Source organism: Apium graveolens, chromosome 4, assembly GCF_009905375.1.
Source record: "Apium graveolens cultivar Ventura chromosome 4, ASM990537v1, whole genome shotgun sequence".
NCBI lineage: Eukaryota > Viridiplantae > Streptophyta > Magnoliopsida > Apiales > Apiaceae > Apium > Apium graveolens.
Genome location: NC_133650.1, coordinates 186,255,961 through 186,276,008, shown reverse-complemented (window position 1 = coordinate 186,276,008; position 20,048 = coordinate 186,255,961). Strand labels below are relative to the sequence as shown.

The 20,048-nt window shown below is 36.7% G+C and overlaps 1 pseudogene; it reads left to right on the top strand.

Annotated features, from left to right (window-relative positions):
• The window catches only part of LOC141719215 (uncharacterized), a 300,973-nt pseudogene that overhangs the window by 111,369 nt on the left and 169,556 nt on the right, over positions 1 to 20,048 (top strand).

The following is a 20,048-nucleotide window of genomic DNA, read 5'->3' as shown; positions in this document are numbered from 1 at the left end:
TTGCAGACAGATAAATATATAATTTTACAGAGAAAAATCCTATATTCATAAACTGTTTCAAGAATCAAACCAACTTTTGAAGGTGTTATTGATCTTTGTTTGAAAAGCTCGAGTACTGGATTTGAAGGTCTTGAGAAGCTCTATCAGAATCTGTAATCCATACACCTGCAGAATCAAAGGTTTAATTTCTAAAAATTTAATTATTTTCGAATTTATTTTATTAAAAATATGATTTTTTGTTCGGATGATTGTTTGTATGATTTGATGATTGCATGTTGTAGAGCTTGTTTTCCTGATGATTTTGGTATATTATACGTCTGATTTGGAGTTCAATAACATGTTCAAATTTTTGTTTGATTTTCGAATTTCAAAATTAGGGTTTATAACCCGTATGAACGTTCTTAATTGAAATTTGGGGGTTTCTTATTCTGTAATAGATTGATGTTGTGATATAGTGGGTTGTGTTCTCTGTGAAATTTGCAATTCAGTCGTATAAGTTTCATGAATCACCGAGGTCTGTAGAGAAGGGAGTTGTATTTTGAATATTTTCGAAGTTCGCCGGAAACTGGTAAACTTCACGGCCAAATTCCGGCCAACTCAGAGATGATTAGAACGATTTGTTGGCTTGGTTGTGTTCCTCGTAAAGTATAGATGTGATCTGGAGGTGTTGGTGGGGTGAGGACACCGGGAACGTGTTCTCCGGCCACCCCGACGTTTTTCGGCGACTGGACTGTAATATTTGCAATTTGGTCCCTGAACTTTTGGGGACGATACAGTTAGGTCCCTGAAGTTTGCAGACTTTGCAAATTTAGGATTCCTGTTTATAAAATGTTTAAAAATCATATTTACTATTTATTTTTATTATAAAAATTCATTTTTAATTTCTGAAAATTCTAAAAATTATTATTTTAATTCCGAAAATTATTTTTAATTCATAAATAAATCTGAATTAATTAGTTAATTAATTTTAGTTAATTTTTAATTGATTAATTGGTCAATTAATTCAAAAATTAATTGATTAATTGATTTAATTAATTATTAATTGATTTTAATTAATTATTTAATTAGATTTAATTATTTAAAAATGATTTAAAAATTCCAAAAAATAGTTTCGAGCTTTAAAATATTATTTTAAATTATTTCCAAGGCTCGATAATTATTCTAAAATTATTTCGGAGCAGAATTGGCCAACCGAACCCTGTTTATTAACACGAAATTGATCCAACGACCCGTTTTAATTCCGAAAAATGTTTTAAAAATCATTTTAAATACCAGAAAGCCTATTTATGACCCGAAATGTCTTTATAAATGATATGTCATTGATTATGTGATGTGTTATGTGTTATATGTGATATGTTGGTTGACTGTCGGTTTATATATTCGATGTTTACTGATTATTGCGTAACTTGCAATCCGTTAATCGGATTTGGGTAAAGCGAAGGGTAGATAGAAGTATGTGTTGAATAGAATTCTATGAGTCGATTATTGATAGATGCTTATGATATGTGAGCAGAAGAGGCAAGGCGTAGAAAAGGGAAACAGATAGTTGAGGAGTAAGACGGTTGTAATTGGAAGCGAGTGTAGTGTAGTAAGCTAATACCAGGCAAGTGTTCTGAACTTTCTCGAGATATTGTAGTACTTGATAGTCTTGTTGATATTGCAAGTGCTTTGAAGCACTGAAACCCAAACCCTGATTCCAGTTATTGTTCTTGAGCCATGAACCTTATTCTTTCTAGACCATTGATTGTTCTGTACCCAAACACGAATCTCAAGCATACAATACTACTCTACAAATACATGCAAACAAAATCCCAAACACTGAACTGAATTACTTGTATACTCAATCATTGCATCTTATGCTTTGAAAGCCCAAATCTTTGAAACCCTGAAATGTTGATTCCTTTGTTATCCAATTCTTTCATTTCTCAGGATCCAAGCTTTTAAATTGACTTATTGATCCTTACAAGGATTGAAACCCTTTCATTGTTAAACACTTATTGTTGTTATTGATTCTGGTTATTGTTTATTATTGCATATTCTGTTATTATGTTAGAATTGGACTGTTTTTATAAAATTATGGACCAGATTCATGGTCAGACCATATAATGGTCAAGTTAGGCCAATGTGTGCCTTGGATCCAGTAGTTAGAGCAATGCTGTGTGCCTTGCTCGGGGTTAGTGCGTGACTGATCAGCAGCCTAACCTTGGTTTTTAAATTAAAAGTATAATATCCAATTCTAAATCATAATCCATTGTTCACTTGATATCATAATCTTGTTCACTTGATGATCATTATTCTCAGTTTTGTCATTGTGACTTGCTGAGCTAGTTAGCTCATTTGTGCAATGTTGTTTATATTCTTTCCAGTTAAAAAGGAACCAGTTGGTAAACAGGATCCCCAGTCCAGCGCGAGAGCTAGGGGTTCAGGTTGAGAAAGCTGAGCTAGTAGGCTTCTTTTGGGATAATTTAAGTTTGTAAAAGTTGTAATAAAGTTTAATACTCAGTTTGAGTTTGAATGATTGGGATTTGAACGGTTTGTAATATATTAGTGAGTTTGGCTTGTGTGCATACTTTAACCTGCTGCGGTCCGTGGTGGTTGGTAAGTAGGGTCACTGCATATATTATTATTATTATCTTTATTATTGTCATAAGCAGGTTATAAATTAGGTGTGTGTGTGGACCCCAAACTTCTGACCCGGGTTTGGAGGGCGCCACAGGTTTGGTATCAGAGCTACAGGTTATAAGTCACTGACACAAGCCTAGGTTAATGGGAATGGGTAGAGGGTTAGGATTAGAAGTAAGGAATAGAAAGATAGAACGTCGAGAGGTTGAGTGCTTCGGTATATCAGGTATTAGTGTAATTCACGTTATGGTACGAGATTCTTATATTGCAATATGATTTCAGATAGCAGTGATGGCCAACTCTTTTATTCCCATATCACCTGACCACTCAGAGCCTTCAGTTGGAGTGCCATTTTCGGATCCACATCATGTTGTTCCACCCGTGTTGGCTATACTACCTCCACCTGTGTTGCAGCCCGTACCATTACAGGTTATTCCACCTCCAGGCGTGAGGCCACCTGTTAGAGGACCCCCACCTGCTGATTCAGGCTTTACTAGTCATTTAGTCACAGGAGTACCTTTCCAATTCTCTTCCTATCCTGTCCCATATCATCAGTTTGAGGCTTGCCTTATGGAGCAGCGATTCCTACAGGGTCAGATCCAGAAGTTATTGCATATCATGCGTACCAGAGAGATGGGGAGTGGTGAGAGGCGACTTAGGGAGAGGCTCCAGGCGTTTCGTAGAGCAGCTGCTGTGAGGATTGCTGAGGCTACACATGAGGACATCACCCCTGATTTCCTAGTAGAGTGGGCTAAGTGGGTTCTAGAGAAGCTTGAGGAGATAGGAGGTCCAGATTTGCCATGAGCCAGAGATTCAGAAATGGAGATTCTGAGCAGTATTGTTGTGATTATGTAGTATGTATAGTAGTGTGTATCAGTAGACTTTTGAGTTGTATTTATAGACTAGCTATGCTGACTAGTGAGTAGGTTGTTGCACCCTTTTTGCTTTTACTTCCGAAGCGTCTTTACGCTTGTACTACCTAAAACTTTTGATCTATATATATCAGTACCTTTTTCCTTTCCAGCACTGTCATTTACTTTATTGCACCAGTTATACCCTGTGATACCATGTGCCCTGTTTTCCATAACTATTTATATTCTGTAAAGAAGCATGCAATTTACTTAGTTACAACTGTTTTCAAAAAGAGATATTTCTGTTTTACAAAACTTTTCCTTTATGCAAAGATTTGATTCAAAAACTAAATAAATTGATTGATTCTTTACAGAAAATGCCTCCCAGAAGAAATACCCGCACCAACACCCAGAATGAAGAAACCAACAACAATAACAACCAAGATGATACAAACCCGAATGTGAACCCAGGACCCATGGACCCGGAAATAGCCCAGATTCTTCAAATCTTGGCCCAACAAACAGTTCACCTGGCACAACAACAACAAAGACAGACCAACCCCCAGGTAACTTTTAAAACTTTTCAGGCAGTAAACCCACCAGAATTCAAGGGTTCCTTAGAGCCAATTGAAGCAAATGTTTGGTTAAAGGAAATAGCAGAGAGGCATTTGCCTTAGTGAAAGTAAAGGAAGAACAGAAGGTTGAGTTTGCAAGTTACTATCTGAAGAATGAGGCCACCTATTGGTGGGAAATGGTGAAGACATTGGAAGGCACAGATGCTATTACTTGGGAAAGGTTTAAGGAATTGTTTTTAGAAAAGTATTTTCCACAGTTTGTTCAGGATCAAATGGAGCTAAAGTTTTTAGAATTAAAGCAAGGGAACATGTTGGTAACAGATTATGAGGGTAAGTTTGAGGAATTGTCAAGGTATGGACCGTCGTATGTTGATACTGATAGAAAGAAAGCTAAAAGATTCCAGCAGGGTTTGAAACCATGGATCAGAGGGAAGGTAGCCATTTTTGAATTGGATACCTATGCAGGAGTAGTACAGAAGGCTATGATCACAGAGACAGAGAGTGAGATGTTCCAGAAGGAAAAGGAAAGCAAGAAAAGGAAAGTTGAAGGAAGTGAGGGTCAGTCACAACCAGGGAAGTTTCCAAACTTTAAGAAGGGCAAGTTCCAGTCAGGGAGAAATTTTAATTTTAGGAGACAAAATGCAGGAGACGGAGGCCAGTGCAACCGTCCAGCTAATGTGAATCAGCCGAATCAGTTGAGATTAACTTTTCCAGATTGTCAAGTTTGTGGAAAGAAACATGGAGGAGTTTGTAACAAGTTGAATGTGGTATGTTTTAGATGCAACCAGAAAGGGCACTATTCGAGGGAGTGCCGAAATCAGCCAGCTAGAGAGCCAGCAAATAAGGAGCAGCCTATCAGAAATCCAGCAGTGAAGGTTCCAGCCACTGGATTTACATGCTTCAAATATGGAAAGCCAGGACATATGGCCAGGGATTGCAAGACATCATCCCCAATCAGTAATGCCTTGAGGATCATAGGATCTACCCCAACAGTAAATGAGACTCCAAGGGCTAGAGTCTTCGACATGTTAGTGAGGGATGCTCTCCAGGATACGGATGTTGTGGCAGGTACGCTTAATGTTAATTCTTTATGTGCCAAAGTGTTAATAGATTCGGGAGCAACTCGATCGTTTGTTTCACAAGATTTTGTTAGTAAGTTAAATTGTCCAGTTGGGTATTTAAATGAAATAATGACTGGGGAGTTAGCAAATCAAGAACGTGTAACTGTGAATCAAGTTTGTGGAAATTGTGAGGTTGAAAGGTAGTAAGTTTTGTTTAGATTTGATACCATTTAAGTTAGGAGAATTTGACGTTATATTAGGGATGGATTGGTTATCTAAGCAAGATGCCCAGATAGATTATCGAAATAAGAAGGTAATAGTGAAGACGCCTGACGAAAAGATAGTAACGTTCAAGGGACAGAAGTAAGTAAAGAAGTTCTTAACAATAATTCAAGCTAAGAAGTTATTACGACAAGGATGTGAGCATTTCGTAGCATATGTGATCGACAGAAGTCAGGAGCCAGCAAAACCTGAAGATATTCCAGTTATAAATGAATTTCCAGACGTATTTTCCGATGAATTACCAGGACTTCCTCCAGATAGAAAAATTGAATTTGCGATCAACTTAACATCTGGAACAGAACCAGTATCCAAGGCCCCGTACAGAATGGCGCCTGTTGAGATGAAAGAGCTAGCGAAGCAGTTACAGGAGTTATTAGAGAAAGGAGTAATCAGACCCAGTGTATCCCAGTGGGGAGCACCAGTATTATTTGTCAAGAAGAAAGATGGAAGCATGAGACTATGTATTGACTATAGGGAGCTCAACAAGCTGACAATCAAGAACAAGTATCCGTTACCCAGAATCGATGATCTGTTTGACCAGTTGAAGGGAGCCAAGTACTTCTCCCAAATTGTTTTAAGATCGGGATATCATCAACTGAAGATCAAGCCAGAAGATATACCAAAGACAGCTTTCAGAACAAGGTATGGACATTACGAGTTTTTAGTGATGTCTTTTGGATTGACCAATGCCCCGGCAGCGTTTATGGACCTGATAAATAGAATTTTCAAGGAGTATTTGGATAAGTTTGTTATTGTATTTATAGACGATATTTTAATCTATTCAAAGACAGAAGAGGATCATGCGTAACATGTGAGAACGGCTTTGGAGATTTTAAGGAAAAAGAAGTTATATGCTAAATTCTCGAAGTGTGAGTTTTGGCTACAGGAAGTTCAATTCTTAGGACACATAGTCGGTAATGAAGGGATCAAAGTGGACCCGGCAAAGATCGAGGAAATTACGAATTGGGAAAGACCGAGAACACCCACTGAGGTAAGAACTTTCTTGGGATTGGCAGGATATTATCGACGATTCGTGCAGAATTTCTCAAGGATTGTAACACAATTGTCAAACCTTACACGAAAGAATGAAAAGTTTATATGGAACGACAAGTGCGAAGAAAGTTTTCAGGAATTGAAGCGAAGATTAATCACGGCACCTGTTTTGTCACTTCCAGACGATCAAGGGAATTTCGTAATTTATAGTGATGCTTCTCACAAAGAATTAGGATGTGTTCTTATGCAGCATGACAAGGTGATTGCGTATGCGTCAAGGCAATTGAAACCACACGAACAGAATTATCCTACTCATGACTTGGAGTTAGCAACCATAGTATTTGCTTTGAAAATTTGGAGACATTATCTGTATGGAGAGAAATGTGAGATTTATACGGATCACAAAAGTTTGAAATATATATTTACCCAGAAGGAACTTAATATGAGGCAAAGGAGATGGTTAGAGTTAATCAAAGACTATGATTGCTTGATTAATTATCATCCCGGTAAAGCGAACGTTGTGGCAGACGCATTGAGTCGGAAGGAAATGTTGAATGTGTTATCAGTACCTGAAGATATATATAAAGAATTTCAGAAATTGGAATGGGAAATTAGAGTTTGCAAACCTGAGGAAGCGAAAGTGTACAGTATGACTTTCCAGCCGGAGTTGTTGGAGAAAATAAAGAAATGTCAGAAAGATGTAATGGATCAAGATATAAATCGTTTGGTAGGTGAAGAATTATGCACGCAGAAGGATGATCAAAGCATTTTGAGATTTTCATCTAGAATCTGGATTCCACCGGTGAGGGAGTTAAAGAATGAAATTTTACCAGAAGCACATAGTTCAAGATATTCCATACATCCAGGGAGTACCAAAATGTACAGAGATTTAAAGAAGAATTATTGGTGGCCAGATATGAAGAGGGAAATTGCGGAATGAGTTAGCAAATGTTATACCTGTCAGAGAGTTAAAGTAGAGCATCAGAGACCAAGCGGATGGCTACAGCCATTGGAGATTCCAGAGTGGAAGTGGGAACATATTACCATGGATTTCATAGTTGGATTACCAAGGACAAGGGCTAATCATGATGCCATTTGGATTATAGTGGATAGACTTACCAAGTCAGCTCATTTTCTGCCTATAAATGAAAGATTTTTGCTCGACAAGTTAGTCCATATGTACTTGAAAGAGATCATAGTTCGTCATGGAATTCCTGTGTCTATTGTATCTGATCGAGATCCAAGATTTAATTCAAGATTTTGGAAGAGTTTTCAAGAATGTTTGGGAACAAGACTGAATATGAGTACAGCTTATCACCCCCAAACGGATGGCCAAAGTGAAAGAACGATCCAGACAATCGAGGATATGTTACGTGTTTGTGCTATTGACTTCAAAGGAAGTTGGGACGAACATTTACCTTTGGTAGAGTTTGCTTACAACAACAGTTATCATGCCAGCATTGGGATGCCATCCTATGAAGCCCTTTATGGACGCAAATGTAGATCTCCAATATATTGGGACGAAGTAGGAGAACGCAAGATACTTGGACCTGAACTGGTACAGCAGACAAAGGAAGTTGTTGAACTTATCCAGAAAAGATTAATAGCCGCACAAGATCGTTAGAGGAAATATGCAGACCAGTCAAGGAAAGACATGGAATTTGAAGAAGGAAGCTTGGTATTATTGAAAGTATCACCGTGCAAAGGACTAACGAGGTTTGGGAAGAAAGGGAAGCTAAGCCCAAGATATGTCGGACCTTTTGAAATCCTAAAGCGCGTTGGCAAAGTAGCTTACGAATTGGCGTTACCTCCGCACATGGAGCACATTTACAATGTTTTTCATGTATCTATGCTCAAGAAATATAATCCAGACTCCAGGCATGTAATAAAATATGAACCAATAGAGTTTCAGGCAGATTTATCATATGTAGAGAGTCCGATAGAGATTCTAGAGGAAAGAAAGAAAGTATTGAGAAATAAAGTGGTAAAATTAGTAAGAGTATTGTGGAGAAACCCAAAGGTTGAAGAGTCAACCTGGGAATTAGAAAGTGATATGAGAGAAAAGTACCCTCATTTGTTTTCTTAGGAGATTCTGAGGACAGAATCCTTTTAAGGGGGGAAGGATGTAATATCCGGGATATATCGTGTAATTATTTTTGCTATCAAATAATTATTATGTGTGTTCAGTATCTATTCTGTGAGTTAATTGTTAAGTGTTATCTGTACTTGGATATTCAATGATAATATTAATTGAGTATTTTAATTTTTATATGTCCAAAATAAAATATAAATAATTGTCATATCTTCCTAATTATTTTTATGTTGATTTATGGATTTATAAGAATCATATGAAATTTATAAAATCTTTTTTTCATGGTAATTAAAATCTATTTTATAAAAATGGGAACCAACCGACGTCACCCGTTGTTACGTTTTTGGAACCCGAAACTCTTCCGAGAACTCCTTCCTAACCTAATTGTAATATTCCGAGCATATTCCATGTTTCGACTTTTTCGATCCGGTGTACGGTTTATCCTGCGCGGGTCCCGGCGCAACATTTTCGATACAATATTCGTTTAGGTAAATCAATAAAACCGTATTTTCGATAAACGGGAGCTTTTTATTAGACTATCCCAATTATTACTTCGTAGTACGTGTAACTAGGCGCTGAGACTAAGACCGCAGTACAAATTGTACTGATTTGGATAATTATCCCGAAAATCGATACCGTTTGGATCAGTTTTTACAAATAAACGTACTGTTTTATATCCAGAATGATCCAACGGGATACTAATTTTCCGTAAATATAAATAGCCTTTTTTCGTATTTTATTTCGTATCAAAATCATTTGCAGACAGATAAATATATAATTTTACAGAGAAAAATCCTATATTCATAAACTATTTCAAGAATCAAACCAACTTTTGAAGGTGTTATTGATCTTTGTTTGAAAAGCTCGAGTACTGGATTTGAAGGTCTTGAGAAGCTCTATCAGAATCTGTAATCCATACACCTGCAGAATCAAAGGTTTAATTTCTAAAAATTTAATTATTTTCGAATTTATTTTATTAAAAATATGATTTTTTGTTCGGATGATTGTTTGTATGATTTGATGATTGCATGTTGTAGAGCTTGTTTTCCTGATGATTTTGGTATATTATACGTCTGATTTGGAGTTCAATAACATGTTCAAATTTGAGTTTGATTTTCGAATTTCAAAATTAGGGTTTATAACCCGTATGAATGTTCTTAATTGAAATTTGGGGGTTTCTTATTCTGTAATAGATTGATGTTGTGATATAGTGGGTGGTGTTCTCTGTGAAATTTGCAATCCAGTCGTATAAGTTTCATGAATCACCGAGGTCTGTAGAGAAGGGAGTTGTATTTTGAATATTTCCGAAGTTCGCCGGAAACTGGCAAACTTCACGGCCAAATTCCGGCCAACTCAGAGATGATTAGAACGATTTGTTGGCTTGGTTGTGTTCCTGGTAAAGTATAGAAGCGATCTGGAGGTGTTGGTGGGGTGAGGACGCCGGGAACGTGTTCTCCGGCCACCCCGACGTTTTCCGGCGACTGGACTGTAATATTTGCAGTTTGGTCCCTGAATTTTTGGGGACGATACAGTTAGGTCCCTGAAGTTTCCAGACTTTGCAAATTTAGGATTCCTGTTTATAAAATGTTTAAAAATCATATTTCCTATTTATTTTTATTATAAAAATTCATTTTTAATTTCTGAAAATTCTAAAAATTATTATTTTAATTCCGAAAATTATTTTTAATTCACAAATAAATCTGAATTAATTAGTTAATTAATTTTAGTTAATTTTTAATTGATTAATTGGTCAATTAATTCAAATATTAATTGATTAATTGATTTAATTAATTATTAATTGATTTTAATTAATCATTTAATTAGATTTAATTATTTAAAAATGATTTAAAAATTCCGAAAAATAGTTTTGAGCTTTAAAATATTATTTTAAATTATTTCCAAGGCTCGATAATTATTCTAAAATTATTTCGGAGCCAGAATTGGCCAACCGAACCCTGTTTATTAACCCCAAATTGATCCAACGACCCGTTTTAATTCCGAAAAATGTTTTAAAAATCATTTTAAATACCAGAAAGCCTATTTATGACCCGAAATGTCTTTATAAATGATATGTCATTGATTATGTGACGTATTATGTGTTATATGTGATATGTTGGTTGACTGTCGGTTTATATATTCGATGTTTACTGATTATTGCGTAACTTTCAATCCGTTAATCGGATTTGGGTAAAGCGAATGGTAGATAGAAGTATGTGTTGAATAGAATTCTATGAGTCGATTATTGATAGATGCTTATGATATGTGAGCAGAAGAGGCAAGGCGTAGAAAAGGGAAACAGATAGTTGAGGAGTAAGACGGTTGTAATTGGAAGCGAGTGTAGTGTAGTAAGCGAATACCAGGCAAGTGTTCTGAACTTTCTCGAGATATTGTAGTACTTGATAGTCTTGTTGATATTGCAAGTGCTTTGAAGCACTAAAACCCAAACCCTGATTCCAGTTATTGTTCTTGAGCCATGAACCTTATTCTTTCTAGACCATTGATTGTTCTGTACCCAAACACGAATCTCAAGCATACGATACTACTCTACAAATATATGCAAACAAAATCCCAAACACTGAACTGAATTACTTGAATACTCAATCATTGCATCTTATGCTTTGAAAGCCCAAATCTTTGAAACCCTGAAATGTTGATTCCATTGTTATCCAATTCTTTCATTTCTCAGCATTCAAGCTTTTAAATTGACTTATTGATCCTTACAAGGATTGAAACCCTTTCATTGTTAAACACTTATTGTTGTTATTGATTCTGGTTATTGTTTATTATTGCATATTCTGTTATTATGTTAGTATTTGGACTGTTTTTATAAAATTATGGACCAGATTCGTGGTCAGACCATATAATGGTCAAGTTAGGCCAATGTGTGCCTTGGATCTAGTAGTTAGAGCAATGCTGTGTGCCTTGCTCTGGGTTAGTGCGTGACTGATCAGCAGCCTAACCTTGGTTTTTAAATTAAAAGTATAATATCCAATTCTAAATCATAATCCATTGTTCACTTGATATCATAATCATGTTCACTTGATGATCATTATTCTCAGTTTTGTCATTGTGACTTGCTGAGGTAGTTAGCTCATTTGTGCAATGTTGTTTATATTCTTTCCAGTTAAAAAGGAACCAGTTGGTAAAGAGGATCCTCAGTCCAACGCGAGAGCTAGGGGTTCAGGTTGAGAAAGCTGAGCTAGTAGGCTTCTTTTGGGATAATTTAAGTTTGTAAAAGTTGTAATAAAGTTTAATACTCAGTTTGAGTTTGAATGATTGGGATTTGAACGGTTTGTAATATATTAGTGAGTTTGGCTTGTGTGCATATTTTAACCTGTTGCGGTCTGTGGTGGTTGGTAAGTAGGGTCACTGCATATATTATTATTATTATCTTTATTATTATTATAAGAAGGTTATAAATAAGGTGTGTGTGTGGACCCTAAACTTCTGACCCGGGTTTGGAGGGCGCCACAGGTTTGGTATCAGAGCTACAGGTTATAAGTCACTGACACAAGCCTAGGTTAATGGGAATGGGTAGAGGGTTAGGATTAGAAGTAAGGAATAGAAAGATAGAATGTCGAGAGGTTGAGTGCTTTGGTATATCAGGTATTAGTGTAATTCGCGTTATGGTACGAGATTCTTATATTGCGATATGATTTCAGATAGCAGTGATGGCCGACTCTTTAATTCCCGTATCAGCTGATCACTCAGAGCCTTCAATTGGAATGCCGTTTTCGGATCCACGTCCTGTTGTTCCACCCATGTTGGCTATACTACCTCCACCTGTGTTGCAGCCCGTACCATTGCAGGCTATTCCACCTCCAGGCGTGAGGCCACCTGTTAGAGGACCCCCACCTGCTGATTCAGGCTTTACTAGTCATTTAGTCACAGGAGTACCTTTCCAGTTCTCTTCCTATCCTGTCCCATATCATCAGTTTGAGGCTTGCCTTATGGAGCAGCGATTCCTACAGGGTCAGATCCAGGAGTTATTGCGTATCATGCGTACCAGAGAGATGGGGAGTGGTGAGAGGCGACTTAGGGAGAGGCTCCAGGCGTTTCGTAGAGTAGCTGTTGTGAGGATTGCTGAGGCTACACATGAGGACATCACCCCTGATTTCCTAGTAGAGTGGGCTAAGTGGGTTCTAGAGGAGCTTGAGGTGATAGGAGGTCCAGATTTTCCATGAGCCAGAGATTCAGAAATGGAGATTCTGAGCAGTGTTGTTCTGATTATGTAGTATGTACAGTAGTGTGTAGTGTGTATCAGTAGACTTTTGAGTTGTATTTATAGACTAGCTATGCTGACTAGTGAGTAGGTTGTTGCACCCTTTTTGCTTTTACTTCCGAAGCGTCTTTACGCTTGTACTACCTAAAACTTTTGATCTATATATATATCAGTACCTTTTTCCTTTCCAGCACTGTCATTTACTTTATTGCACCAGTTATACCCTGTGATACCATGTGCCCTGTTTTCCATAACTATTTATATTCTGTAAAGAAGCATGCAATTTACTTAGTTACAACTGTTTTCAAAAAGAGATATTCCTGTTTTACAAAACTTTTCCTTTATGTAAAGATTTGATTCAAAAACTAAATAAATTGATTGATTCTTTACAGAAAATGCCTCCCAGAAGAAATACCCGCACCAACACCCAGAATGAAGAAACCAACAACAATAACAACCAAGATGATACAAACCCGAATGTGAACCCAGGACCCATGGACCCAGCAATAGCCCAGATTCTTCAAATCTTGGCCCAACAAACAGTTCACCTGGCACAACAACAACAAAGACAGACCAAACCCCAGGTAACTTTTAAAACTTTTCAGGCAGTAAACCCACCAGAATTCAAGGGTTCCTTAGAGCCAATTGAAGCAAATGTTTGGTTAAAGGAAATAGAGAAGGCATTTGCCTTAGTGAAAGTAAAGGAAGAACAAAAGGTTGAGTTTACAAGTTACTATCTGAAGAATGAGGCCACCTATTGGTGGGAAATGGTGAAGACATTGGAAGGCACAGATGCTATTACTTGGGAAAGGTTTAAGGAATTTTTTTTAGAAAAGTATTTTTCTCAGTTTGTTCAGGATCAAATGGAGCTGAAGTTTTTAGAATTAAAGCAAGGGAACATGTCGGTAACAGATTATAAGGGTAAGTTTGAGGAATTGTCAAGGTATGTACCATCGTATGTTGATACTGATAGAAAGAAAGGTAAAAGATTCCAGTAGGGTTTGAAACCATGGATCAGAGGGAAGGTAGCCATTTTTGAATTGGATACCTATGCAGGAGTAGTACAGAAGGCTATGATCGCAGAGACAGAGAGTGAGATGTTCCAGAAGGAAAAGGAAAGCAAGAAAAGGAAAGTTGAAGGAAGTGAGGGTCAGTCACAACCAGGGAAGTTTCCAAACTTTAAGAAGGGCAAGTTCCAGTTAGGGAGAAATTTTAATTTTAGGAGAGAAAATGCAGGAGACGGAGGCCAGGGCAACCGTCCAGCTAATGTGAATCAGCCGAATCAGTTGAGAATAACTTTTCCAGATTGTCAAGTTTGTGGAAAGAAGCATGGAGGAGTTTGTAACAAGTTGAATGTGGTATGTTTTAGATGCAACCAGAAAGGGCACTATTCGAGGGAGTGCCGAAATCAGCCAGCTAGAGAGCCAACAAATAAGGATCAGCCTATCCGGAATCCAGCAGTGAAGGTTCCAGCCATTGGATTTACATGCTTCAAATGTGGAAAGCCAGGACATATGGCCAGGGATTGCAAGACATCATCCCCAGTCAGTAATGCCTTGAGGATAACAGGATCTACCCCAACAGTAAATGAGACTCCAAGGGCTAGAGTCTTCGACATGTCAGTGAGGGATGCTATCCAGGATACGGATGTTGTGGCAGGTATGCTTAATGTTAATTCTTTATGTGCCAAAGTGTTAATAGATTCGGGAGCAAGTCGATCATTTGTTTCACAAGATTTTGTTAGTAAGTTAAATTGTCCAGTTGGGTATTTAAATGAAATAATGACTGTGGAGTTAGCAAATCAAGAACGTGTAACTGTGAATCAAGTTTGTGAAAATTGTGAGGTTGAAATTTCTGGTAGTAAGTTTTGTGTAGATTTGATACCATTTAAGTTAGGAGAATTTGACGTTATATTAGGGATGGATTGGTTATCTAAGCACGATGCCCAGATAGATTGTCGAAATAAGAAGGTAATAGTGAAGATGCCTGACAAAACGATAGTAACGTTCATGGGATAGAAGCAAGTAAAGAAGTTCTTAACAATAATTCAAGCTAAGAAGTTATTACGACAAGGATGTGAGCATTTCGTAGCATATGCGATCGACAGAAGTCAGGAGCCAGCAAAACTTGAAGATATTCCAGTTGTAAATGAATTTCCAGACGTATTTTCTGATGAATTACCAGGACTTCCTCCAGATAGAGAAATTGAATTTGCGATCGACTTAACACCTGGAACAGAACCAGTATCCAAGGCCCCGTACAGAATGGCGCCTGTTGAGATGAAAGAGCTAGCGAAGCAGTTACAGGAGTTATTAGAGAAAGGAGTAATCAGAACCAGTGTATCCCCGTGAGGAGCACCGGTATTATTTGTCAAGAAGAAAGATGGAAGCATGAGACTATGTATTGACTATAGGGAGCTCAACAAGCTGACAATCAAGAACAAGTATCCGTTACCCAGAATCGATGATCTGTTTGACCAGTTGAAGGGAGCCAAGTACTTCTCCAAAATTGATTTAAGATCGGGATATCATCAACTGAAGATCAAGATAGAAGATATACCAAAGACAGCTTTCAGAACAAGGTATGGACATTACGAGTTTTTAGTGATGTCTTTTGGATTGACCAATGCCCCGGCAGCGTTTATGGACCTGATGAATAGAATTTTCAAGGAGTATTTGGATAAGTTTGTTATTGTGTTTATAGACGATATTTTAATCTATTCAAAGACAGAAGAGGATCATGCGGAACATGTGAGAACGGCTTTGGAGATTTGAAGGAAAAAGAAGTTATATGCTAAATTCTCGAAGTGTGAGTTTTGGCTACAGGAAGTTCAATTCTTAGGACACATAGTCAGTAACGAAGGGATCAAAGTGGACCCGGCAAAGATCGAGGCAATTACGAATTGGGAAAGACCGAGAACACCCACTGAGGTAAGAAGTTTCTTGTGATTGGCAGGATATTATCGACGATTCGTGCAGAATTTCTCAAGGATTGCAACACCATTGTCAAAGCTTACATGAAAGAATGAAAAGTTTATATGGAACGACAAGTGCGAAGAAAGTTTTCAGGAATTGAAGCAAAGATTAATCACGGCACCTATTTTGTCACTTTCAGACGATCAAGGGAATTTCGTAATTTATAGTGATGCTTCTCACAAAGGATTAGGATGTGTTCTTATGCAGCATGACAAGGTGATTGCGTATGCGTCAAGGCAATTGAAACCACACGAACAGAAGTATCCTACTCACGACTTGGAGTTAGCAGCCATAGTATTTGCTTTGAAAATTTGGAGATATTATCTGTATGGAGAGAAATGTGAGATTTATACGGATCACAAAAGTTTGAAATATATATTTACCCAGAAGGAACTTAATATGAGGCAAAGGAGATGGTTAGAGTTGATCAAAGACTATGATTGCTCGATTAATTATCATCCCGGTAAAGCGAACGTTGTGGCAGACGCATTGAGTCGGAAGGAAAGGTTGAATGTGTTATCAGTACCTGAAGATATATATAAAGAATTTCAGAAATTGGAATGGGAAATTAGAGTTTGCAAACCTGAGGAAGCGAAAGCGTACAGTATGACTTTCCAGCCGGAGTTGTTGGAGAAAATAAAGAAATGTCAGGAAGATGTAATGGATCAAGATATAAATCGTTTGGTAGGTGAAGAATTATGCACGCAGAAGGATGATCAAAGCATTTTGAGATTTTCATCTAGAATCTGGATTCCACCGGTGACGGAGTTAAAGAATGAAATTTTACCAGAAGCACATAGTTCAAGATATTCCATCCATCCAGGGAGTACCAAAATGTACAGAGATTTAAAGAAGAATTATTGGTGGCCAAATATGAAGAGGGAAATTGCGGAATGAGTTAGCAAATGTTATACCTGTCAGAGAGTTAAAGCAGAGCATCAGAGACCAAGCGGATTGCTACAGCCATTGGAGATTCCAGAGTGGAAGTGGGAACATATTACCATGGATTTCATAGTTGGATTACCAAGGACAAGGGATAATCATGATGCCATTTGGATTATAGTGGATAGACTTACCAAGTCAGCTCATTTTCTGCCTATAAATGAAAGATTTTTGCTCGACAAGTTAGTCCATATGTACTTGAAAGAGATCGTAGTTCGTCATGGAATTCCTGTGTCTATTGTATCTGATCGAGATCCAAGATTTAATTCAAGATTTTGGAAGAGTTTTCAAGAATGGTTGGGAACAAGACTGAATATGAGTACAGCTTATCACCCCCAAACGGATGGCCAAAGTGAAAGAACGATCCAGACAATCGAGGATATGTTACGTGTTTGTGCTATTGACTTCAAAGGAAGTTGGGACGAACATTTACCTCTGGTAGAGTTTGCTTACAACAATAGTTATCATGCCAGCATTGGAATGCCACCCTATGAAGCCCTTTATGGACGCAAATGTAGATCTCCAATATATTGGGATGAAGTAGGAGAACGCAAGATACTTGGACCTGAACTGGTACAGCAGACAAAGGAAGTTGTTGAACTTATCCAGAAAAGATTAATAGCCGCACAAGATCGTCAGAGGAAATATGCAGACCAGTCAAGGAAAGACATGGAATTTGAAGAAGGAAGCTTGGTATTATTGAAAGTATCACCGTGGAAAGGACTAACGAGGTTTGGGAAGAAAGGGAAACTAAGCCCAAGATATGTCGGACCTTTTGAAATCCTAAAGCGCGTTGGCAAAGTAGCTTACGAATTGGCGTTACCTCCGCACATGGAGCACATTTACAATGTTTTTCATGTATCTATGCTCAAGAAATATAATCCAGACTCCAGGCATGTAATAGAATATGAACCAATAGAGCTTCAGGCAGATTTATCATATGTAGAGAGTCCGATAGAGATTCTAGGGGAAAGAAAGAAAGTATTGAGAAATAAAGTGGTAAAGTTAGTAAGAGTATTGTGGAGAAACCCAAAGGTTGAAGAGTCAACCTGGGAATTAGAAAGTGATATGAGAGAAAAGTACCCTCATTTGTTTTCTTAGGAGATTCTGAGGACAGAATCCTTTTAAGGGGGGAAGGATGTAATATCCGGGATATATCGTGTAATTATTTTTGCTATTAAATAATTATTATGTGTGTTCAATATCTATTTTGTGAGTTAATTGTTAAGTGTTATCTGTACTTGGATATTCAATAATAATATTAATTGAGTATTTTAATTTTTATATGTCCAAAATAAAATATAAATAATTGTCATATCTTCCTAATTATTTTTATGTTAATTTATGGATTTATAAGAATCATATGAAATTTATAAAATCTTTTTTTCCGGGTAATTAAAATCTATTTTATAAAAAAGGGAACCAACCGACGTCACCCGTTGTTATGTTTTTGGAACCCGAAACTCTTCCGAGAACTCCTTCCTAACATAATTGTAATATTCCGAGCATATTCCATGTTTCGACATTTTCGATCCGGTGTACGGTTTATCCTGCGCGGGTCCCGGCGCAACATTTTCGATACAATATTCGTTTAGGTAAATCAATAAAACCGTATTTTCGATAAACGGGAGCTTTTTATTAAACTATCCCAATTATCACTTCGTAGTACGTGTAACTAGGCGCTGAGACCAAGACCGCAGTACAAATTGTACTGATTTGGATAATTATCCCGAAAACCGATACCGTTTGGATCAGTTTTTACAAATAAATGTACCGTTTTATATCCGGAAAGATCCAACGGGATACTAATTTTCCGTAAATATAAATAGCCTTTTTCCGTATTTTTTTTCGTATCAAAATCATTTACAGACAGATAAATATATAATTTTACAGAGAAAAATCCTATATTCATAAACTGTTTCAAGAATCAAACCAACTTTTGAAGGTGTTATTGATCTTTGTTTGAAAAGCTCGAGTACTGGATTTGAAGGTCTTGAGAAGCTCTATCAGAATCTGTAATCCATACACCTGCAGAATCAAAGGTTTAATTTCTAAAAATTTAATTATTTTCGAATTTATTTTATTAAAAATATGATTTTTTGTTCGGATGATTGTTTGTATGATTTGATGATTGCATGTTGTAGAGCTTGTTTTCCTGATGATTTTGGTATATTATACGTCTGATTTGGAGTTCAATAACATGTTCAAATTTGAGTTTGATTTTCGAATTTCAAAATTAGGGTTTATAACCCATATGAATGTTCTTAATTGAAATTTGGGGGTTTCTTATTATGTAATAGATTGATATTGTGATATAGTGGGTTGTGTTCTCTGTAAAATTTTCAATCCAGTCGTATAAGTTTCATGAATCACCGAGGTCTGTAGAGAAGGGAGTTGTATTTTGAATATTTCCGAAGTTCGCCGGAAACTGGCAAACTTCATGGCCAAATTCCGGCCAACTCAGAGATGATTAGAACGATTTGTTGGCTTGGTTGTGTTCCTGGTAAAGTATAGATGTGATCTGGAGGTGTTGGTGGGGTGAGGACGCCGGGAACGGGTTCTCCGGCCACCCCGACGTTTTCCGGCGACTGGACTGTAATATTTGCAGTTTGGTCCCTGAACTTTTGGGGACGATACAGTTAGGTCCCTGAAGTTTTCAGACTTTGCAAATTTAGGATTCCTGTTTATAAAATGTTTAAAAATCATATTTCCTATTTATTTTTATTATAAAAATTTATTTTTAATTTCTGAAAATTCTAAAAATTATTATTTCAATTCCGAAAATTATTTTTAATTCACAAATAAATCTGAATTAATTAGTTAATTAATTTTAGTTAATTTTTAATTGATTAATTGGTCAATTAATTCAAAAATTAATTGATTAATTGATTTAATTAATTATTAATTGATTTTAATTAATTATTTAATTAGATTTAATTATTTAAAAATGATTTAAAAATTCTGAAAAATAGTTTCGAGCTTTAAAATATTATTTTAAATTATTTCCAAGGCTCGATAATTATTCTAAAATTATTTCGGAGCCAGAATTGGACAACCGAACCCTGTTTATTAACCCGAAATTGATCCAACGACCCGTTTTAATTCCAAAAAATGTTTTAAAAATCATTTTAAATACCAGAAAGCCTATTTATGACCCGAAATGTCTTTATAAATGATATGTCATTGATTACATGATGTATTATATGTTATATGTGATATGTTGGTTGACTGTCGGTTTATATATTCGATGTTTACTGATTATTACGTAACTTTCAATCCGTTAATCGGATTTGGGTAAAGCGAAGGGTAGATAGAAGTATGTGTTGAATATAATTCTATGAGTCGATTATTGATAGATGCTTATGATATGTGAGCAGAAGAGGCAAGACGTAGAAAAGGGAAACAGATAGTTGAGGAGTAAGACGGTTGTAAT